Source organism: Parasteatoda tepidariorum, chromosome X1 (assembly GCF_043381705.1).
Source record: "Parasteatoda tepidariorum isolate YZ-2023 chromosome X1, CAS_Ptep_4.0, whole genome shotgun sequence".
Classification (NCBI taxonomy): domain Eukaryota; kingdom Metazoa; phylum Arthropoda; class Arachnida; order Araneae; family Theridiidae; genus Parasteatoda; species Parasteatoda tepidariorum.
In genome coordinates, this window is record NC_092214.1 from 11,484,917 (window position 1) to 11,500,200 (window position 15,284).

The window sequence follows — 15,284 nt, forward strand, 5'->3', positions numbered from 1 at the left end:
ATGTAGTCGGGCCTCTATTTAACTAAGTTGCTAAATCTCGATAATAAGTTCCTTATATGGAAAATTCGATAAATAGAAAATCTTTTTTTGAAATACTTAAATAATACAAAACAGGTTTTAAATTCATAAGCACTAGACATAATTAAAATAGCAATGGATGTACCCTTATCTTGTAAATTAGTATCTACTATTTATTTTGTAAATCTTAATCATTAAAGAAATCTGCGTGGAAAGCAAGGATAGAGCGAAACATAATCAAATGTTACACTACTGTCATGCTGCATGCATAATCAACTAAAAGAAGCTGAATTTATGTATAAAATTATAGCTGCATTTGTTACAAAAATAATTTTAAACATAAATTTAAACATGCGTTTTTAAGTTTAATTGCTACTGATAAAATCCGTTCATTTTGTCAGTGTTTTGTTTGAAATGCAAACAAAAAGGCATTTTTCTCCTCTCTGTAAAAGTTAAGTGACTTCGAAAATCGATTCAAAGTTATTTCCCCCATAAAATGGGTTAACAAGTTTGAAATATTCTGAAATATTTTGAGAAATAAGGAAAGTGAATCTCAAATAAAAGTTCGTTAAATAGAAAGTTCACTTCGCTATTTGAAAGTCATTTCACGAAGAAATTTCCAAAATGCTCTTGGCACCTCGAAAAAAAATTGCAATATAGAAAAATTCGCAAAATGGAAGTTCGTTAAATAGAAGTCTGACATTAGACTCTTTTTAATTAATTAAGAGTTCTTTTTGTTTCCGCTTTACATATTATATATAAAACTTCTTTTTTACATATTAACCACAGTCAGACCGGTAAAATGTCTAGTTATAGCTTATTAAAATAACCAACATTTTGCAAAAATATATGTCTTTTTTTTTATTGTCTTCAGGTCATACGAAAATATCATGCAGTTTCATTTTGAGAATGTCTCAAAATTAGAATTTCAGAGAAGAAAAGATAATATGTTATGTTTTTTTAAACAAAAAATTTATTTTTCAAGGAACCCTTAAATAGGCATTATCGTAACGTTTCATAAAATTTTCCATGAGAAAAAAAAGAAGATTAATATCGTATTTTTTAAATATAAAATAATTATAATTAGTAAATATAATAATAAAACAAACAAATATATTACAATAAAAGTAATTAAAATTGTTTATTTTTAACTTTGGAAGTAATAAAGCTTTTAGTGAAAAACATTATTAATGTTTTATAAACGGTCGTTTAAAATAAGCTCGACGCATACATACATTTTCATTTTATTTTATTGTACCGACCAAATTTTTGGGTTTACGACTACAAATGTTCAACTACGTGACCTTGTAATTTTGAACCCAATCCAGAAGACAAGGGAAATTCTGGATCAACTACTAGGAGAAATTTGCCTACGTGGAGGACTTTTGGAGGAACTAACCCACATTTGCGTTACAAGGAGAGAGGAAAACCACGAAAACATTCCATGGTTAGCCTGGCGGCAAAGGGACTCTAACCCATGATCCGTCTATCATTGAGGATATTTTACGTCAGCACTGTGGTCGAGCCGGGTGCGAAGTTCAAATCGATTAACTATCACTGGGATCATCCCATTGGGAGGCAAGGGCTCTAGAAACAATACAAGTTTTATTTCAAGTGCGTTGAAATTGCAGTATTAGATACGGGCTCTAAAGCTTCACATTTTAATTTTTGCATTAAAAATTTTTTTTTATTTCAGATAGGTAAAAAATTTCTCCATAGTTAAATCAATTACGAAATAAACAAATAAAATATATATTTTAATTTATAAAAGTATTAAGAAGATATGCTAAGGTTTCGCCAATATCTTCTAATCGAATATTATTGATCGAATTATAATTTATAGAAAAATCTTACTTGTGTAAAAAGTCAATTTTCCGAACCAGCTCTTAACTTTTTTTTCTGACTTTCCTTAGACTAAAAATGAATGATGCTATTACATTAAAGCGATTATTTTCTATCTCAAACTAACACCTCAATATAATTAAATAGCCTATTAAGTTCGAAAAATTTGAGGAGCTTAATTGAATGGGCCGTATTCAGTTCAAAACCCCGGTTTAGAACGCGGTCGACGTCATGACTTTTTAACAGTACCAGAAATGCTGACTGTGTTTGACAGCAGTTTCTCTAATTTTGTATCTGTTCCATGCGACAGTAGCATGCATTGTACGGTTTTCTTGTTTAGATGTCCATGAGTTTACAAACCCCCGTGTATATCTAGAATTATTTATACACAATTTTAAAAAAAATAATCCGATTTAGTCCAAGTGTAAATTGCATTAACCTAAAAAATGACAATTTGCAAATTTCTTATATGCCTGGAAATATTTATAGAAAATGCTTAAAAAATGTCGTATTTAGTACAAAATACGCTAAGTCAAAAGTTTGATTAACGTAAAGTTAGGTAAATTTTGATTCTTTTAAAATTTTTGAGCCGCGTGATTCATTTTAAAACAAGCGTTTTTAAAAATAAAAAACCCATATATATGAAGAAATTGTTGTAGAAATTCTTTTAAAAATATTTATTTTGTCCTTAACATGTTGAGTTTAAAATATGCATCTTAATGTTTTGGGAATTCTTTTATAATTTTTTTTTGTCTGTAAATAATTCATTTCCGTAACAGCCTTATTTTCTGAGAACACCCATATTTGCTCGGAAAATTTTAAAACAAAAATATTATAAAGATTAAAATAAAGAAAAAAATTATAATAAAATTCAAAACAAATGTATATGGGTATTTTAAAAATGTATGACTCAAATATTTTAACATTAAACCAGTTTCAAATCAATCCCGAAATGTAAGAAATTATTAATAAAAAATTTTCGAATTGTCCATACCGATGTTAAAGTTACTTGAAATTTTATTTAATCCAAAAAATGTAAAAATCGGAGCTAATATATAAAGATTAACCATTGGTGAACTTTTTTTATGATTCTTTTCTACTTTTTTACATTCGTGTATCAATTGGTTAAAATAGTAATACAATATGTCAAAAATAAGTACAAATGGGAAGTAATAAAAAATCTTCTCTATAAAAAGCCATTAGATTTACGTTTAAATATAAGAATTATGCTCGTTCAAAACATGCAATTATTAAAACACTAGAGAGCGTGTAATAATTTGGTCTAATTATTATAATGTACTAATATAATAACTGATATAATAACTATTCTATATAGTCTATATTATATATCTATTCTATAGTATATATCGTCTCATTTCGCCAATTGATACACGAACATAAACAAGTACAAATTGGTTTCAGTCGCGTAAAAAAAAATCTGTATAGTATGACCTGATAATTAAGATTTTACATAGAATCTTAGAGTGCGTCTAATAATTTGGTGCCAAGTATTGTATATATATAACAACAACATATAAGAAGAGAGTGGAATGATAACACATAGCCAATCACAGAAGACTTCTGGTTAGTAACGTGCAAAACAGCCAATCAAAATTGAGAACGCATGTATGTGAAAAGGTTATAATTTTTAATAATGCTCTCAAAAAATACAAAATACAAAATGACCTCAAATAAAACTGAGAAGACTTCGAATCAAATAATTAAGTAAACTCTACTATTACGTTTATAAAAAGGAAGATTTATTAACTCAACAACAAAATTGTAGCATCGCCATTCCAAAAAAAATAACAAATCTCACACTTGTTACGTAAAGCTATAAAAAGATCGAACGATTATTTATGCAAAAGATTATAGATGATTATTATGAACAAAACTTTATGCAAACGATTGTTTATGAGGTCATTAGATAAAAGTGTCATTAACTCAATATTATTCAGTGTTTATTAATAATTTTGAGTGGCAATGTAAAAAGATAGTTGTTCTAAAGTTTTATGATAAAATGTTTGTTTTGATAGAACGCAGTTATATATTTTAGAATTCCAATATATTTTAATAGCTTTGATAAATCGGGTAGAGTTATTGGAAGCACGAATCAACTCTCTCTCAAAAAACTATTTACATTCCAAATTATCAAAATATATTGAACAAAGTTTACTTTAAAATACTTATATCTTCTATAAAAAATGGATCGCCGTGAATATCTTAGTCGATTTCAACAGCGGCATAGAGCTGAACATGATTTAGCTGCACAAAATTAACTGGAAAATAATCGTAGTTCTATCATTACGCGACGGCGGAATGCGCGGCGAAGAAACGTTGAAAAGTCAAGACGTTAAAATGAAAACGAATACCTTGGCGTAGTTACGAATACTTCTGATTGAAACTAAAATATTTTGTCAGTTGACAGAATTGAAGTTAATTGAACAATTGCTTGCAGTGGTATTTGCTTTTGAAATATTACTTAGAATCAACTTATTAATTTTAAATGTTTTAATTTGTATGTAATTTTTGTAAAGTTTTTTTTCATCAGATTTTAATTGTTTTTAGCTTAAAATTTAAATTACTGGGTGGGGGAGATAAAGCACCATATAGGGAGCGTCCGGAATCTTAGAGGAGTAAAAGTCCTCTAAGTCCGGCATCTTATAAGATCAACAATGATTTGAGTTAGGCTCTACCACGCGTGCTTCGGATACGGAGATTAATCTCCGGCTAATGCCCTATAGTAATGTGTTAAATAATGTTGCTTCCTCGTTTTATATAAGTTTATAATATTGTTTGTATTGAAATTGCTTTATATAAGTTTATAATGTTGATAATAAGTTCCTCTGACATTTTGCAATCCTATCATATTCTCTCTATGTGATGTTGGTGTAGAAAAATTGCCAGCTAATCTCCAGGAAAACGACTTTAAGTTTGTTCGCGAAGCGAACGAAAATGTAATTGCGCAGCAATTATCGGGGGTTGGCGAGCGGCAGTGAGCAGGGGGCGGAGCCCTCTCGTAATAATATAATATTATTATGATTGATAATGTATTGCTCTATCCTTGCTTTCCATGCAGATTGCTTTTAGGGCTAAGATTTATAAAATAAATAGTAGATACTAGTTTACAAGGTGTACCAATTGCTATTTTAATTACGTCTAGCGTTTATGAAATTAAAACCTGTTTTGTGTTGTTTAAGTATTTCCAAAATTGAGTTTTTACTTAGCGCATCTTCCAGATAACGAACTTATTATCGGATTTAGCGACTTCGTTTGATAGAGGTCCAGCACTCTAACTTGAATTTACAGGATTGATAGGTGGAGCAACATGTAATTTCTTTTTTGATAATATAGCTATTTAATTTTTTTAGTATCTGTTTGAAATTAGATACGACCTATTTCAATTTATTGCTTAATATTTTTTTTATGTGCTATTGTTAAATTTATTTCGTTAATGTTTCCTTTTTTTAAAGCGTGGGGAGTTTCTAATTGCCCGTTTTTTTGTATTGGATTGGAACTGTAATTTTAATCGATGTAGTTGTTTTAATGTTTCTTCTTCCAGGAAATTGCAATTCTTATAATAAAATTTCAAAATAAAATTTATTTTGGAACATTCTGGGGAGAGTCACAATGTCAACCTTCATCTATCTAAAAGTACCTCGAGATTGAATCGAGTTAACGCGTCTTATATACTAGTGAATTGGAATATTATACTCCCCCACCAAAACTATATCCGTGATAGAATTCGATGAACGAATACCACTGGTTGATTCTCTGTTGTTTTGTGAGAAGTCGGGAGAGCCGTATTAAGATCATCGTACTTTTTAAATGCTGATCGTGAGAGCTGTATTAGGCTCACGGTGGCTCCTGTGTTACCATTGGCAGTTTAGTGCATACAGGCCGACGTTGTATGTGACCGAGACTGAGTAGCAACAGCATGAGGAGGTGTATAATGTCGCAGTTACAAGTATCAAGTCAACTATTCATTGGCGACAATCCATGGTAAGTAGGCGTGTTCAAATCGAAGTGAGAGTTTCTTTCAAGGTAGGCGGGGGTTCACATCACGCCCGAAGGTCGCAAATGTGTTATGGACAATGTCAACCTTCATCTATCTAAAAGTACCTCAAGATACAATCGAGTTAACACGTCTTATATACTAGTGAATTGGAATTGTACTTTTGTAGAGGTAGATACACTACAGCTTCAACCAAACTAATTTCCCCATGTTTTAATACTTAAAAAGAAAGTTTTATGTATTTAGACATGGGGAAAGTTTATTTATCGATTCCATTAAGATGCAGTCATGAAAAACAGAACACATAAAAGCTACACTCTGTTGCACGTAACGTTCTCTTTAGCCTTTCAAGCAGACAGGATACTGATGCTCATATTTTTATATTATATATATTTTTTTGACCCTCTAATTACAAGCAAAAATATATTTTCTAATTGTAAAAAAGTATCTAAAAAATCTGTTCGGTTATCGGAATTCTAGTTGTACTAAAATATGAAATCCCCCCCAAAAAAAATAGTATGAAAAAATTTATTAGTAATTGGTTTCGTAAATTAACGGCATTTCAATGACGAATAACAATTTTTCTTCGATCTAAATAACTATAAGTGCAAATTTTGAAAAATTATTGTTTGGAAATGAGCCATGTTTGGAAGATTTCACCTTTAATGCAGAAAAAGACATTGGGGAAGAGATCAGGCTGTATTTCATAACCATAAATTATGAAAACGCTAAATATAATATTTTTTACTGTTAATAACTATTACTCTTAGAATAACCGTTTCTCTTAGATCTAAATAATCGCAAATAAGTGTAAATTTTGAAAAAATATTGCTTGGAGATGAGCCGTGCTTAAGAAATATTTCCCTTAACGCAGAAAAAGACATTGGTGTTTCATGCTGTATTTCATAATCATAAATTATTAAAACGCTAATTATAATATTTTTTAATAGTTTGACCTAAATTAATACAAAAAAAATATGAAAATTGCGTTTATTAAAAATTCTGCATCAAAGGGTGATCATTTTATCATTTTATTGGCTTATAATTATACTTCCACATTTAATGCCACAAATGCTATAAGCAACTGTTTTGGGTTATAAATGATTTACTCATTAACTTATTCATTAATACTTAATAATTTGAAGGTGGAATGATTTAAAGAATAGGTGGTACAAATTAAACAACTGGTTTCCTAAATCGTAACATTTAATGACCTTTCACAATTTATAGTACATATTGCGTAAATATTGTAACAAAAATATTATATAAGTAACTAAATAGCTGTATATTTTTAAATTAAAATCTTTCAAATGTAATTGTTAGAGCCGTGGTGGCTCAGGGGATTGAGCACTCACCTCCCAATGAGGTGACCCGGGTTCGATCCCAGCGATAGCTGGTCGACTCGAATTCCTCACTCGGTTCGCAACGACCACAGTGCTGACGTAATATATCCTCAGTGGTAGACGGATCATGTGTTAGAGTTCCCTTGCCGTCAGGCTAACCATGGGAGGTTCTCGTGGTTTCACTCACCATGTAACGCAAATGCGGGTTAGTTCCATTAAGAAGTCCTCCGCGAAGGCAGATTTCTCCCAATACTTGATCCAGGAGTTCCCTTGTTTTCTGGATTGGGTTCAAAATTACATGGCTACGGAGTTGAACATTGGTAGTCGTAAACCCAAAATTAAATCGGCTGTTCAACGACGGTTATAAAATGTTATTGTTAGTAATCTGTAAATGATAAAAATTGAAATGTGAAAAGTAGTACAATTTGGGTAACTTTCGTCGATTAATTGAAAAATAGGGATTGCAAAAAAGATGTTGAAAAGATTGTAGAAGATTCTAAAATTTTAATTGTTTCTAAATGAGCTGATTATAGTGTCTGATAATTGAACTTTGGCTTAATAATTCGTTATTACAATCACATTCATTTTGAGATATAAATAATTTTCTCCCCTTTTTTATAAGTCTCCTGTGCTTAATATCAGATATTGAAACTAACTGATACTAAATGTTCTTATAATTTATCGACTAAAATTTACAATTGAATGTTTATCACAAATATCAATAATATGAATCTTTTGATATCGCAGAAAAATCTGAAGCTTTAACGCGTTTGGAGTATATCTAATAGAAAAGAGATATTTCTCTGTGGTGTCACGAAATATATTTGATCACGCAAAAAATTTTTTTTGCTATTTTCTAAAGAATTTTGAAGTGGCTTTTTGAATTCTTGAAAACTTTTCTTGAGCAATTTTATGAATCATTTATTGAAAACTTAATATGAAAGAGATTGCCATGTCCGAAAATAAACTGTCAGAGTTAATTATTCCTTTCCAAGGAAGAAGGAATGTTAAATATGAGCATAAATAAGAATATCTTCTCATAAAATTGAAAAAAAAAACCTGAGAATTTAATGAAGCAAAAAAGAACTTTATGAAAGTAGCTATTGCGGAGATTAATATTTCAATATGTACCGACCGAACTGTGTAAGGGTCAAGGAACTGATCTTGTATCGGAAAGGTTCTGGGTTCGAATCCCGGGCAAGGCATGGATGTTCTCTCATTCTCTATACTAACTGTCCTTGCTGTAACGTTGGCCCACCTAATATGGTGCCCCTGAAAGAGATAGGTCAGCACTTTATTTACGCCGTACTAGAGCTGCACAATAAGCTGTTGGCGACGGTCTGGGAAGCATCCCTGAGGATGATCCGAAGACACGCCCTTGCGATTTTTGATCCTTTGTAGAGAGGATGGCTCCCCTGCTTTGGTAGCCCGACGATCTGCACGCGAAGTCGAGCACTTAACGGTAGAACAGTTTAACGAGGACCGATACCGCGCACCCTCGGTTCCTACTCAGGCTGATCAAAATGGTCACCAAGACGCTTACTGACCACAGCCAGTGAGGCTTGACTTTGGCGTTCTACTGGGAAGCGTGTCCTCTTAAAGAGATGCCAACAAATATGCCCTGTAAATGCCTGAATTGATTGGGTATTGGAATGAAATGTTGGAAAGAATCAGAAATATGAGTCACCAAGAAAGTTATGACGGTGATCGCTTTAAATTAATGAGTGGATTTGTACAGGCAGACTTTTTGGCCGATATAGCTTAATTTGGATGTAATAAATTGTCTCAGAGAAATCATCTAAGAAAAATTGATGTATTAATTATTGAGAATGGCCATAATTCAAAAATATAAACATAATGAAGAAAAGAAACCCCTTAAAGAGACATTCTTTTACATCGAGAATTTTAGTTAGCATTTTGTATTCAACGGATGGGACTGGGAGTGTCCTCGCCAAAAATTGGAGGTGAATGAATGTTTCCCAACGGACAGATAGGAGCATGAGAAGAGATCCAAGGCTGTAAAAATAAAGCCTCCATAATCAATATTAGGTTTGAAAATAAATAGGCTATCGCGAATCGCCAACAAGACTGTGAGAATGTGTGGAACCATGTAACAGAAACATATTTTTGGTAAGAAATTAAGAATAAAAAATTATAAATAGATTTTTGCTGTCGATTTGGGGCGACAGTGAATTAATGAATCTAGATTAGTATTGAAATAAAAAGTTAGCCGTTGCATTGATCGATGAGAAAAGAATAAATTTTTTATGTTCGCTTTATATGAATTTTAATAAAAATTAACTAATTTATTTAATTTAATTATAATGCAATTAATAATGATTCAAAAAATAAGTTTAAGAAATTAAAGAAATTTGAAAAGCTGGAAAATTTGTAATGCCTATTCACAGCTATATGAAAAGTGTCATGTGTATATATTTGATATATAACTTAAATTTTTCTTCAAGAAATGGAAAGCGATATTTCAAAGTTTTAATTCCTACGTTTTGAAAAAAAAATTTAAAAAGGAAAATATGAAATTTTAATTTCAAAAATTCATAAAAACCAATTACAAATTATGCTGGAAATAAGTTTAAGAGTGAAAAAATTTTTAAAAATAAAAAAAGTATTTTTTTAAGGCATAATAATTTCAATTATAATAAGAATGAGAAATATAATCCAACACATATATATTATTTTTCTTCTTTTACTCCAAATTTTACAGTAAACAATTTCGAAGAAGATGCCATTTTTGCGGTGGCATTATTTCATAAAGTCAGAAAACACTTGGTGTTTAGGGTTAGGAATCCTTATCTATATAAAGTAATGTTATCCTTTCATCTCGCAAGAACTTATTCCTTGAAAACCTCCTCATTTCCCAAAAGTCTTTTCTAACAACACAGCTCACCATTTTTTATAGCATATTCTATTTCGAAGCTTTTCCTCAATGTTTGTCCTTCAATTCTTATACGAAATTTTCCTACTCGAAAGAACATTTTCGTTAATATTTTAAACTTAATTCATTTTGCGCATTTTGAAATTTTTTTAAAGCATTCGATATTGCATATTTTAATTTTATTTCGAAACAAGGTTTTTATTATTATTCAATAATTATTTTTAAAAAAATATTGTTATAAGTGTGATATCGTCAAAGGTTATGCCAAAAAAACTCTGGACACTTTAAATAATCTAATTACATTTACCGACAAATATATATTGTGGGAATTACACGGGGTGAACAAAATAATGGAAACACTATATACTATTACGTTTTTTCACATTTTTTATGAAATGAAGAAATCATTTTATAATATTTAAAAATCATTTATAATTTCATATTTTATGTCATAACAGAAGTGCTTATATTATGCTATTTTTACTATTTATTAATCAAATTTAAAGCTTATAGAGGCTTGAGTTGCCGACAACAAATTACAAAAGGAAAATAGTCCAGTTGAACCCCGGTTTAACGAACCCCTATTTACCGAATGTCGTTAGCAAATTTTATGAAGTAGATTTATGAATAGCGATGATAATGAATTTTATGTGCACGGTTTGGATGCAGTGAAAATTTATACCTAATGCAGTAAATGAAGAGTATTTTCTTCTCTTCATGACCTCGAAAAACTTTTAAACAAACCAAATGCTTTCAAAATTATCAGCGCGTAATCATTCGCAGTATTCCTGAATAAAAAGTGTAAAATTTCTATATATTTTGTGTATTTGCTTATTAAAGATATTCCAATATTTCATAAGGTTAGTCAATTTTTTTCAATTTTGCTCCCGTATTACGAATTATCCCCGATTTAGCAAATAATATTTTCAGTCCCTATGAATTCGTTAAATCGGGGTCCAACTGTACACCCTACACCAAAAAATGTAGCAAAAAATTTGTAACTTGTAAGAATTTTTTGGTTATTATATACAATAGTTGCACAAAATTACGTAAGCTCAGCTTAAATATTTATGGACATATGCAGGGGTCTGTCCTGACATTTTGTAAAAGGTCCTGTTTTTGTAAAATTGTGAAAAAACTACTCATAATTTGTGAATATAAAATAAGCGTTATGTCACATTCTTTCAACTAGGGTCCTGCTTTTGTGAATTTATGCAAATAGGGTCCAGTTATTACAAAAAATGCTAAAAACTTTTTAAAGAAGTTTTTAAATTGTAAATAGATACAAGATTCTGCTCAACAATTGCTGCTACTAAATTTGAGATGCAAGATACAAATATTTGGTATTTAGCCTACACTGATCAACGCAGAATATTCATTTCAGACGAATAACGGAAACAAAATCACTCACATTTTTAATAATTTCAATTGACATATTTTAAATAACACAACTTAGTTATGTATCACTTTTAATGTGTTACGCATAAAGTAAATTTAAATAATTCTTAAATTTATAAAATTTTATTTAAAAAATTGCCAGAAATTAATTTTTATTTACATAATATTCTATTAATTTTATGAATAAATATATATTGATCAATTATTTATTAAGTATTATCATTTAATATCAATAAGAATGTGCACACGATGTTTGTAAAAGTCGAAATATTTTCTTAGAATACTACATTTGGAATTTAAACTAAGGGAAACTTTGAAAACTTAGTTAGTTTCGAACCGTCTTTCTTTTTTTCACCCCCCCCCGAGAAGGGTTTATTCGATTAATAAAACAATAATGAAGATAAACAAATCTGTGAAGGGTCCGATTAAAAGATAAATTATTTTGTGAAGGGTCTGCTTTTATGAAAAGATACTTTGTGAAGGGTCTGCTTTTATGAAAAGATATTTTGCGAAGGGTCCGTTAACGAACCTAAATTTCTTCTAAACAGACCCCTGATATGGATATTTTTTTTAAAAAAAAACTAAATTTTTTGTCTGTTTTTTTGCTGCTATGGCTTTAAAAATATTCCATAAAACTAAAAAAAATTTCTAGACCAATTTTAAATTAATTACAAAATTTTTGCTTCAAAATTTGATGAAAATTCGTGGAAAACTGCGCAATATATAAGTAAATAAAGCAGTTTTTTTAATACTGCGTGGAAAAAAGTCCCTTTTTTTCTTCTTAATGTTGTAGTGAATCGTATTTGGCAATTAATGAAAAAAGTCCGTGTTGAATGTTTCAAAAATTTCAAAAGTTTCAAGCAATTTTCAAAGTAGTTTTTTCCATTTTAAAAGAAACTCAAAATGATATGGAGTATTCTGCAAATATTATTTTGCATCATAAGACAAAATTTAATAGAAAATGATAATACCTTACAATAAACGTTCGTACACTGAAATATGATTGTATAAGGTAAGAAAACATGTGAAAGAAAAGATACTTTTATAGGGGATGATTCCAAACAATGCCGGTGTCCTTTTTAATAAATCTTGTTTAATAGTAAAAAAATACATTTTGTGGAAAACCCCTTATCATTTTGAACTTTCTTTTAAAAAATACGAAAATTACCTACGAAATTGCTTGAAACTTTCAAAAGTTTAAAAATATTTCAATAGGACTTTTTTTTATTAGTTGTCAAATACGATTCACTAAAAATGCAAGAAAAACAAATTTAGATTTTTCCCGCCCATGCGCAGTATTAAAGAACTACTTCAATTGCTCATTTGCGCAGTTTGAAACAAATTTTTCTCAAATTTTAAAGAAATAATTCTCTTATTAATTTTAATATGATCCAAAAAATTCGTTTAATTTTATTGAATAATGTAAGAGTTTAATGAAAAATTTATAATTAATGGTGGGAATTAGATAAGTTATTTATGTATTATTATTAAAATGGATGGGTTGTATAATTGGATGTATCTCTGGATATAGTCATGATTAAAAATAGTTAAATGATTGAAATGTCATGATAAATAAATTAAAGGCCAAAACATATAAAAGGTAATTAGATTAAGGGGGATGTAATCGTTAAGGATAGTGGTAGTACAATATTAATGCGAGATAACAATAACAATACAATAACAATAACAAATTGGATAATTTGGTATCACCAAATTTGGAAAAAGGGCGAAACTAAAATAAATTTAAGATTAAAGATAAAAACGATAAATGACATGCTATATCCAGATACAGACTTAACATTTAATACAGTAAGATGATGTTTCCAATGAGAAAATTGCATATTCCCTTAACAAATAAAAAGGTACTCACCACATACAGGAGGAAAAGGGGGTAACAACAATGAGAACATATAGACTAAAGAAAATCACACCAATTTTTCCATTCAGCTGAACATTTATTTTCGTTAAGCATTTTGAAAGGCATTATTATTGTAAAACACCTTATTTCGTTATTTCGTAAAAACAAACAATATGTTCCAACAAATTTCTGTGTCTCAAGAAATCTTTTTCTGAAAAAAAAGGAAATGGGTGACAAGAGAATTAAAACAAAAAAGGCGTCATGCATAAAAAAAGGAAAGCTAAAAAAAAAAAACTTAACTATTGAAAACACATTTATAGAAAGAAAGCTTAATTTAAGAGAGTCTTTAATGCTTAAAAAAAAGATATAATATGTAGATGTATGGTTTACTGAATTTGACTAAAATTAAGGATTTAAACTTTTAAAGAAAAATAATGTTAGGAAAAAGAATGTAAAAAAATTGTCCCCTCGATACGGACAGAAGTCCGCATGGCGGAGAATAAAAAAAAGGAACTTGCAAGAAAGAAGCACAAAAAGAGAATGTATTAAAAGTGATTAAAAAAATTCCTTAACTGTGGTAGGATCAGAAAAGTTACGGTCAATTAAATTTAAAGAGGTGGAGAGTTTGAAATTTAAAGGAAAGAGATTGGTTAGTTAGCCCCCCTAAAATTAAAGGAAGAAAAAGAAAGGCGTGAATAGAGGGGTTGGTTGACTTCCCCACTGGAAGTGTGATGACCGCAATGACCATGAGAAAGGTCAACAAGAAAGTTAAAAATAAAATTGCTAAATTGAAAAAAAGGAATAACGTTTAAAGAAAAATTAAAGGCTTAGGTAAAATTAGAAATTAAATTGTCACATTACATTTAGTGTACATGTGACAAATAATTTTAAAGAATATTGAATAATCAACAAAACGTAGGACACTGTTATAAAATTGTCCATATATTCATAAATATTTAAGTTGGCTTGCGAAATCTTGCACAATTATTGCATGTAACAAGCAAAATTCTTGTTATTAGTTACAAATTTATTGTTACATTTTTTGTCATAGGGTGTTCAAAAACACCATTTTCCGTTTGTAGTTTATTGTTGATCTCTCAAACCTCTAAAAGCTTTAAACTTTATTGACAAGTATAAGAAATCGCATAACCTAAACATTTATAAAAAGATTCTTTAAGTATTTTTTGAGAAATATCAAAAAATGTTTTTGTATAAAACTGTTTTATTTTGTTCAAATCCTGTATATTCAAGCAAGAAAGAGTTGTTTCTGACGTATTAATATGTCTAGTATTTTATTATTATGAAGCTCACATACAATTGTATCATATTATATTAGTCCGATATTAGTATATACAATATCAGTATCTCAGTAGTATTACTCTTTTTATAATGGATACCACAATGATAAAAAAAAACATTTTTGACCAAAAAAGTTAACTTATGGTTGAAAATAATACAATGGGTTGAATTTAATACGCTGCTAATGAAAGGAAATAAATTTATGCAGTTACTTATCTTCTCTCTCTTTTTTTTTTCTTTTTTTTTTTTTGCTTTTATCTATCAGTATAACATTAATTTTTAGTGCAATAATTGCATATAAAACTTTGAAGAAAAATAAAACTGCGTTCCTATATTTAGATAAAAAAATCCGATCTTTAAGTTCAAAAATATGGCTTGACAGTTACGAGCACTGACGGAGAAATTGTTTTTCCACTTTTGAATATAACATTTTGAAGTTTATATTTTTAACAACAAAAGTTATAAGTGTTTTAGAGTTAAATAATTTTATTTTTTTAAAAAATTACTTTAAATGAAGTTATTGGCGAGTACATTCAAAGAGATTTCTCCAAAATTGGCCGCTAATTTATACACCCAGCTCCCTTCTTTGACAAAAAAGTCCAGTGTCCGTATTCTAAC